The sequence below is a fragment of the Suricata suricatta genome, chromosome 1 (genome assembly GCF_006229205.1).
Source record: "Suricata suricatta isolate VVHF042 chromosome 1, meerkat_22Aug2017_6uvM2_HiC, whole genome shotgun sequence".
Classification (NCBI taxonomy): Eukaryota; Metazoa; Chordata; class Mammalia; order Carnivora; family Herpestidae; genus Suricata; species Suricata suricatta.
In genome coordinates, this window is record NC_043700.1 from 113,746,450 (window position 1) to 113,753,291 (window position 6,842).

Here is a 6,842-nt window from a genome sequence, read left to right on the forward strand (position 1 = left end):
ATGGAAAACCATTAAGTTTACTTGGACTTTTAAAGCTAAATCAGCTGAGGTTTTCTTAAGTTCTTTCTTCCTGTATCACCCTTAGTCAAGGGGACATGTTTTGGTTATTGAATGAAAAGACTGAAATAAGTAATAGGCCTCTGATGCTTTACATGTTATTGACTCATACCTCTAATACTTATTCTTACTTTAAATGAACAACAACTACAACAAAACAGAGAGAGGGAGAGAGAAGGAAAAAAAAGTTTTTAAAATGGGAATCCTGGAAACAAATTGCTTTGGTGACTGTAATGTAATCTTTGAGCTAAAATAGGAATATGTTTTATTTTTTAATTTGAAAAATATTCAATCATTAAAATATCATTTACATCCACATATTTACTAAAAAGACAAGCTTTCTTTGAATTTTCAGTTTTTAAATATATATTAAGTATGGTAGACAAAAGCTTTCAAAAGAGTTTTGAATTAATTAAAATTTGTAGAATTTTTTTAAGGCAAACATAATTATTCTTAAGGCCCTTTCTTTTACAGGGTGAAGGAGGAAGCGTTGTGTTACCTAATGACCATTTTGGAAAACCCAAAGACAGTGTAGTCATAAAAGGCATCTTAAATGTTTTTTTTTAATCTTTCTTTATTTTATTTTATCAACTATTTCAGAATATTTTACTTAACTATTGTTGATCATTTTTACTTTTTAGGGTTTTGTTGGTATTTAATTATTAAGGCAGATCAAAGGTAGTGAGAAGTAGTTAGCAAGGGCCTGGGGGAAAATCAGGATTAGCTCCTGAAGCAACTACCTATGATATGATAACTTTAATTCAGAGGAGGGCTGAAGGAGAGAGAAGGTCCTTGCTCCAGCAAGCCTGGGAATTTCAGGGGAAGTTGGAGATTAAAGATCTCAGTCTCAGCCCACATTTTCCCAAGTGTCTTCAACCCAAATCTCTTGGTGCCACTTCTTTCCACCAGTGTCCCTGTTTTAGGGTAGGAGATCTGGGGAGACTGGGCATTTAATCTGGGGCTACATCTCTGCACATCCAGATATGCAAACTCAGGAGAGGAGGAAAGCATTCCAAGCTACCATGGAGTCTCCAGTCCTGTGTTCTTATTTATATGCTTATGGCTCCTAGTTTCCATTTATGCTTTTTGAAGCCCAAAGAGGGAAATAACGATGTGAGAAAGGGAGATTCTACCACACACCATGGATTACTCATGGCCCTTTTATCCTGGCAAGGAATATCCTTGGACTCCTTCAAATGTAAATCACCCAATTCCTGACACCCATCTTTAGAGCATTTCTCGGGACCACTTATAGTATAAAATATCATATCAACCAGGTTCCCACCAGGAAACAGTTGGCATGCTTGGGGTAGAATAACTCAAGGAGTGTTTATTTATTAAAAGGGTAGTTACAAAGATGTTGCAAGATATAATGGAAGTATAAGGGATAGTGCAGGATCTTGGGGCAAAGAGCTCTTATCATCCCTCAGCCTGAAAGGATGAGAAAAGGGAAGAGTTACCAAAACCTGATAGGAGTGTGTTGGGAGAAAGGACCTTTAGCCATAAGTCCTGAAATAACCTTGAAAGAAAGGAGGCAGGAGAATAATTCCTCTAATGTCACTTGTCTCCCCACCCTTGATCTTTCGGTATTCTTCATGGCCAAACCTCACTGGAAACCGGAGGATAAGAGGGACCACCAGTACAGTCCATTCAAGTCAGCGACCTGGGGAAGAACTCAGGGAAGGGGAGATGAAGACAAGATCTGGAGAGGAAAATAGATGAAGTCTGGCTGACTTGTATTTTGAGCTCCTATTTTATCTCTACTGGCAACTAGACCCATTTTGGGGGGCTTCCATGAAATCTCATACTTAGAGATTTCCTGAAAGAGCCTTTTCAGATCTTTGCTTCTGTTTCTCTTCCAATAGTTATCTAAGTCAAATTCTTGATATTAATTTTGTTTCCACTAACTAGATCTTGAGTGGCTTCTGCTTTCCCAACCAGATCTGTCCGATCCAAGAACATTGCATCCCTTAAAAAGGGCTCCAGAGCCAAAAAGTAAGCAATCAGAGAGAAACAAATCCAATGCTTCTTTCTGCAATTCGTTTGGTCAGAAGGATGATGAGAGCTGAACAGAGAGATTTTTTTTTCTTTTGTTTCCTTGGACACCCATGAAGGTCATGGGAGGTTGAAAAGACATTTTTAGCCATATTTAAGAACAGCGCATTTAAGGATCAATACATTCAACTGTGTATATATAATACTAACACAGATAGAATAGAGCTTGTTAAGGCAAAATTACTTTTTAACTCTTCCTCTTTCTGGGCACCAAAATATAGACAGCAGAAAGTACATCAAAACTAACCAGAATGGATCTTCTCAACCTGGAGAAGTTTATTAATTCAAGACAGATGAACAGTAAGGACTGAAAATACATAAACATATACTTCAGAATAAGAACCATCTGTAGGACACTCTGCCGATAATCTTGTTGTAAATCTAGACAACAAAGAACAAATATTTTATTTACTTTTAGGGGAACTGTGAAAACCTTTAATCCTATCTCTAGTTCAATCCATGCTGCTTCTCCTCCTAAATCTGTTGACACTTTTGTTTGCCACACATGTCTTTTCTCTTAGTGGTCCATGTTTCAGTTTCCTAATGTCAAAGCTTTTGCTTTCAGATACTGCAGATGTACTTGATAAAAATTACTTTTAACTACAGCCCTTACCAGTGATTTCCTGAGGCAAATAAGAACAGCTCCGAACTCTAGAGCCCTTGTGCACCTAGCTTTTAATTAGGCATTTAATTAAGCATTCTACTTGCATTATCCAACTTAACTCTCACAGCAACTATGTGAGTTCATTTGCTGCCTTTTTATTTCCCGTTTATAACAAAGGAAATGGAGGCTTGGGGTTCCTGCCTAAATCCACAAGTTGGAATGTGAATGCAAATCTGACTGATCTCAAAGTCATTGTTATTAACCTTTATATTGTGCCCCTTCTTCCAAGCAAACCCACAACCTATGCTGGGAAATGCTTTTACTCTTGGCTTCTACCATGGTGTTGTATTTCTCTCCACTGTGAACTGATCGTTCTATTTCTTATGTCTTTTCTCCTGTATTATTCTATCTGCACTACAGGGAGGGAAAGGATTACATTCCTCCAGTGTCCTCAGGAAGAATGACTTACTGATTGGGACAAAGGCTGAAAATCTACTCTCATATTGGGAGACATTTGGATGCACTATTTCCTATGTAGCACTGACAGACACAGCTCCTTCATATCCATTGTTATGGGGATCATAAGTTGAGTTTTCCTCATCCTGTAACACCTTTTCTCCCATAAAATCGAGCAATATTCTATTTGCATGGGTCCCATGGGTTCACTGAGAACAATGATAACTATCATAGCTTATAGCTTACAGATCTCAAAGGCTTGCCTTTTCTGCTTCACCTCATTCATTTCTAGAAACGGACCCCATCCTCATCACTTCCTTTCTAGGAAAGAAACAACTCATATTTATCTTTTGGTTTCCCTATTTACCACAAAGGGTAGTTATGAACTCAAAAATAAAGAAAATCCATATATGAACACATACTCTATTTTAAAAACTAAAAACGTTTTCTGTGGGTTGCTCCTTTGATCTAAAGATTGTTAAAGTGTTTATAAAAGACAACTAACTAAGCTTGACTACAGTCTTATATACTTGCCAGCTGTTTGAAAGCACCGTCTTCTTACAAGTTTTTGAAACATTCGAGAGCTTTTAATCCCTCTGAAAACCAAAGAAAAATAGGCTGTACCATCATGCCACTTATTGGCAGAAATGAAAAGTAAATATACTCTGAAGTGTACCTGAAATCTTTTTCAGTGATTATCTGAAGCTTTCTAAAGATTATGAGATGGGGCCTTCCTTTCTAGCCAATAGAAGGTCACAGAACGCCACCCTGCCATCTGCCTCTCTTCCTTTTATTTAACAAATTTAAAAGAAAGGTTTTATGGGGTTTGACTAGGTGGCTCAGTTGGTTATGCATCCAACTTTGGTTCAGGTCATCTCACGGTGCCTGTGTTGATGGTGTGGAATCTGCCTGAGAATCTCCCTCTCACTCTCTCTGCTCCTCTCCCACTCACGTTTTCTCTCCCTCTCTATCTCTCAAAAAAATGTTTTGTGTTGAAAAGTTTGACCAAGATCTCCTATAACTGATGCAAAATCCCCTACAGTCATTAGAAAATGATGAAAAATTCATATTCAGATTGAAATCACTGTGGTTAGATATAATTTAAGTCCTTGATTTGGTTTTAATTCATTCAGTCTTTGTAGAAAGATTTAATGTATCCAGTTTGGGGAAGGCTGTTTGCAGAAAGCTTTTCTTGGGCATTTTTGTATGCTGTTTTGCATGCTGGTGAAGTTTTAGATTGAAATGTCTTACTTGGACATGGATAGCTTTCTTATGCAAGTAGGGAGAATGAAATAAAGAGTTTGATCTGTGCACATTTCTCAGGTTTCTTTTCTGATTCCATTGAAAATTCATATTTCTGTATTACATTTTTAGGCACAATGGCCTTAATTTTACATTTATTTAATAGCTAGTGCAGAAACTCTAAATAAATTATGGATAAAACAATCAGTCCTTGCACTCAGGGAACTGTTACACTTATACACTCCTCCAAACTAACCTAAGTAGAGCTTTCCCAGCAATAAATAAATTGTACCAGTAATGAGTTGAGTGGCTTTATGGCTTATTGGTCATTTTCTTGGTAATATCTCAGATCATTTCAAATACCCACACATAAAATGAGTTTTCAAGATGGGAAATAGCACTGAACATTAGGGTAATGGGTTCAAAAACTGAAAGCCACATTAGTATAAGAAAAAAAATATTACAATTGGTTTAAACCTCCACATTTAATGAAAGGATGTTCTTGAAGAAATTACTGCAATATCAAGAGTTACTAATCAATTATGCAAGCATTTGATTCCAAAGGTGATTAATATCTAGTACAAGTACTTAATGTAGATGTGTATCTGACAAATTGAAGCTAATTGGAAATACCAACTTTAAATAGTTGAACTGGTATAATCCAGATGGCCTACCTAAAAACAAAAAAAGCTTTGTTAAAAACAGAAATGTCAAATAAAATGCTTTAAAGGTGAACCTAAAAAGCTCATTATCTATTTGTTATATATTTTTTGAGAAAATACCATTGAACTGGAGGTATAGTGAGTCATATCTTAATAATCAGCACTATAGAAAAGCTAAATAGACAATAAAAATTTTGTGATATTTGATCATACATTATGTTTTTTACTTTCACTTGAATATGGACTTAACTTCTGATAATTCACAAATGGTAAAAGAATTCACATATTAGTATTTCATAGTTTTTGCTAATTCAGATCTGATCATGGATGGTTTATCTATACTTTTTACTACCCATAAAAATAGAATTTTAATAAGCAAATTAAAATCATAAGTGAGATTATAGAGGAATACATAACATGTTAAATGCACTGTCTTTAAGTGTTTTATAATTATACGTACCTACAGATATGTTATCAAATGTTCAGTATTTTGCATGTATTGTCTCATTTAATTCTCATAACCTATGAGGCATACCCAACTCATAGTATCCCCAGTTCATAGAAGAAACTTCGGTATAAAAAGTCTAACTTCCACCAAGTCATTCAGTCACTGGACAATGGAGCTGGGATTTGGAGGGTGTTAGACTCCAACCCCTTGCTTGCACCACACCCCTTTTCAGTGGACTCTGAAAAGCAAGCAAGCACTGATGGGTGTGAAAACGTGGGTGGGAAGGGGATGAGAAGCACTTCCTTGCTTCCCTCTTCTCTCACCTACTATCACAGCCTTGTACGAACGATGAGAGCACCTCCCCAACCTGCTGTCAGTGTGAAGAGGTGATCACCCCAGTAAATACAGTCTTTTGTTTATTAAATGCCCACTCTGTGCAAGGTGTAGCTCTCAATGTTGGGGATACACTGATGAACAGAACAGGTAAAGGTACATACATAGCAAGGGGATACAGACAATAAACAATAAAAACAATAAATAAGGAGATTAGATAGCAATTTAAATGCTGATAATTGTCAGAGGAAACAAGACATGGTGGAGGGAGTATGGGGTTTTGGGTGGTAAGGTGGGCTGTACTTTCAAGAAGGTGATTTCCTTTAAATGCTTAAGCAGAGGAAATGGCAGTGCAGGATGTTGCTGTTAGAACATGCCTGCCGGTCCCACGAACAAGGAAGTGAGTGTGATGTGGGTAGAGGGTGGGCGGGACAAGGAGAGCTGGAGGGAGAGCAAAGTTGGCAATGGTGAGCGAGCAGGCTTCTCGGGCGTTGGATTTTGGTTTCTTTTCAAAACAAAATGAGAAGATAGTGCTGACAGTTGAACAAGGAAGTGACCTGATTTTTACAAGACTGTTGTGGGTGCTGGGTTGAAAAGAGACCATCGGGAGCAAGGGAAGAAGGGACGGAACGGCTGCAGAAATCCAGGTGAGAAATGATGGCGGCTGGGACCAGGTGGTCGCAGTGGCAGTAGTGAGAAGTGGGCGCTGCATTGATTTTGAAGGTTTATTCAGAGAATTCCATAATAATTGGATGTAGATTGGGAGAGAGATGAGTCTAAAGGAAGCAAAGAAGGAGCCTTAAAAAGGAAGGAAATTCTCACATATTCTGTAACATGGATGAATGTTACACTAAGTAAAATAAGCCAGTCACAGAAAGGCACTATACTGTTTGATTCCATTTATATGAGGTACTTACAGGAGTCAGATTCAGAGACAGAAATGGGAAGCCCTGTTGCCCTGGCTGGGGGGGGGGGGGGGGGGGGG

General features: G+C 37.7%; 1 long non-coding RNA gene across 2 annotated transcripts in view; it reads left to right on the forward strand.

Moving 5' to 3' along the window:
• Positions 1-6,315: 6,315 nt before the first annotated feature.
• LOC115277226 overlaps positions 6,316-6,842 on the forward strand; it is a 12,966-nt gene continuing 12,439 nt past the window's right edge. For both annotated transcript variants that reach the window (XR_003902336.1, XR_003902324.1), the window contains exon 1: positions 6,316-6,504. This is a non-coding gene — a long non-coding RNA (uncharacterized LOC115277226). The remainder of the gene's footprint in view (positions 6,505-6,842) is intronic.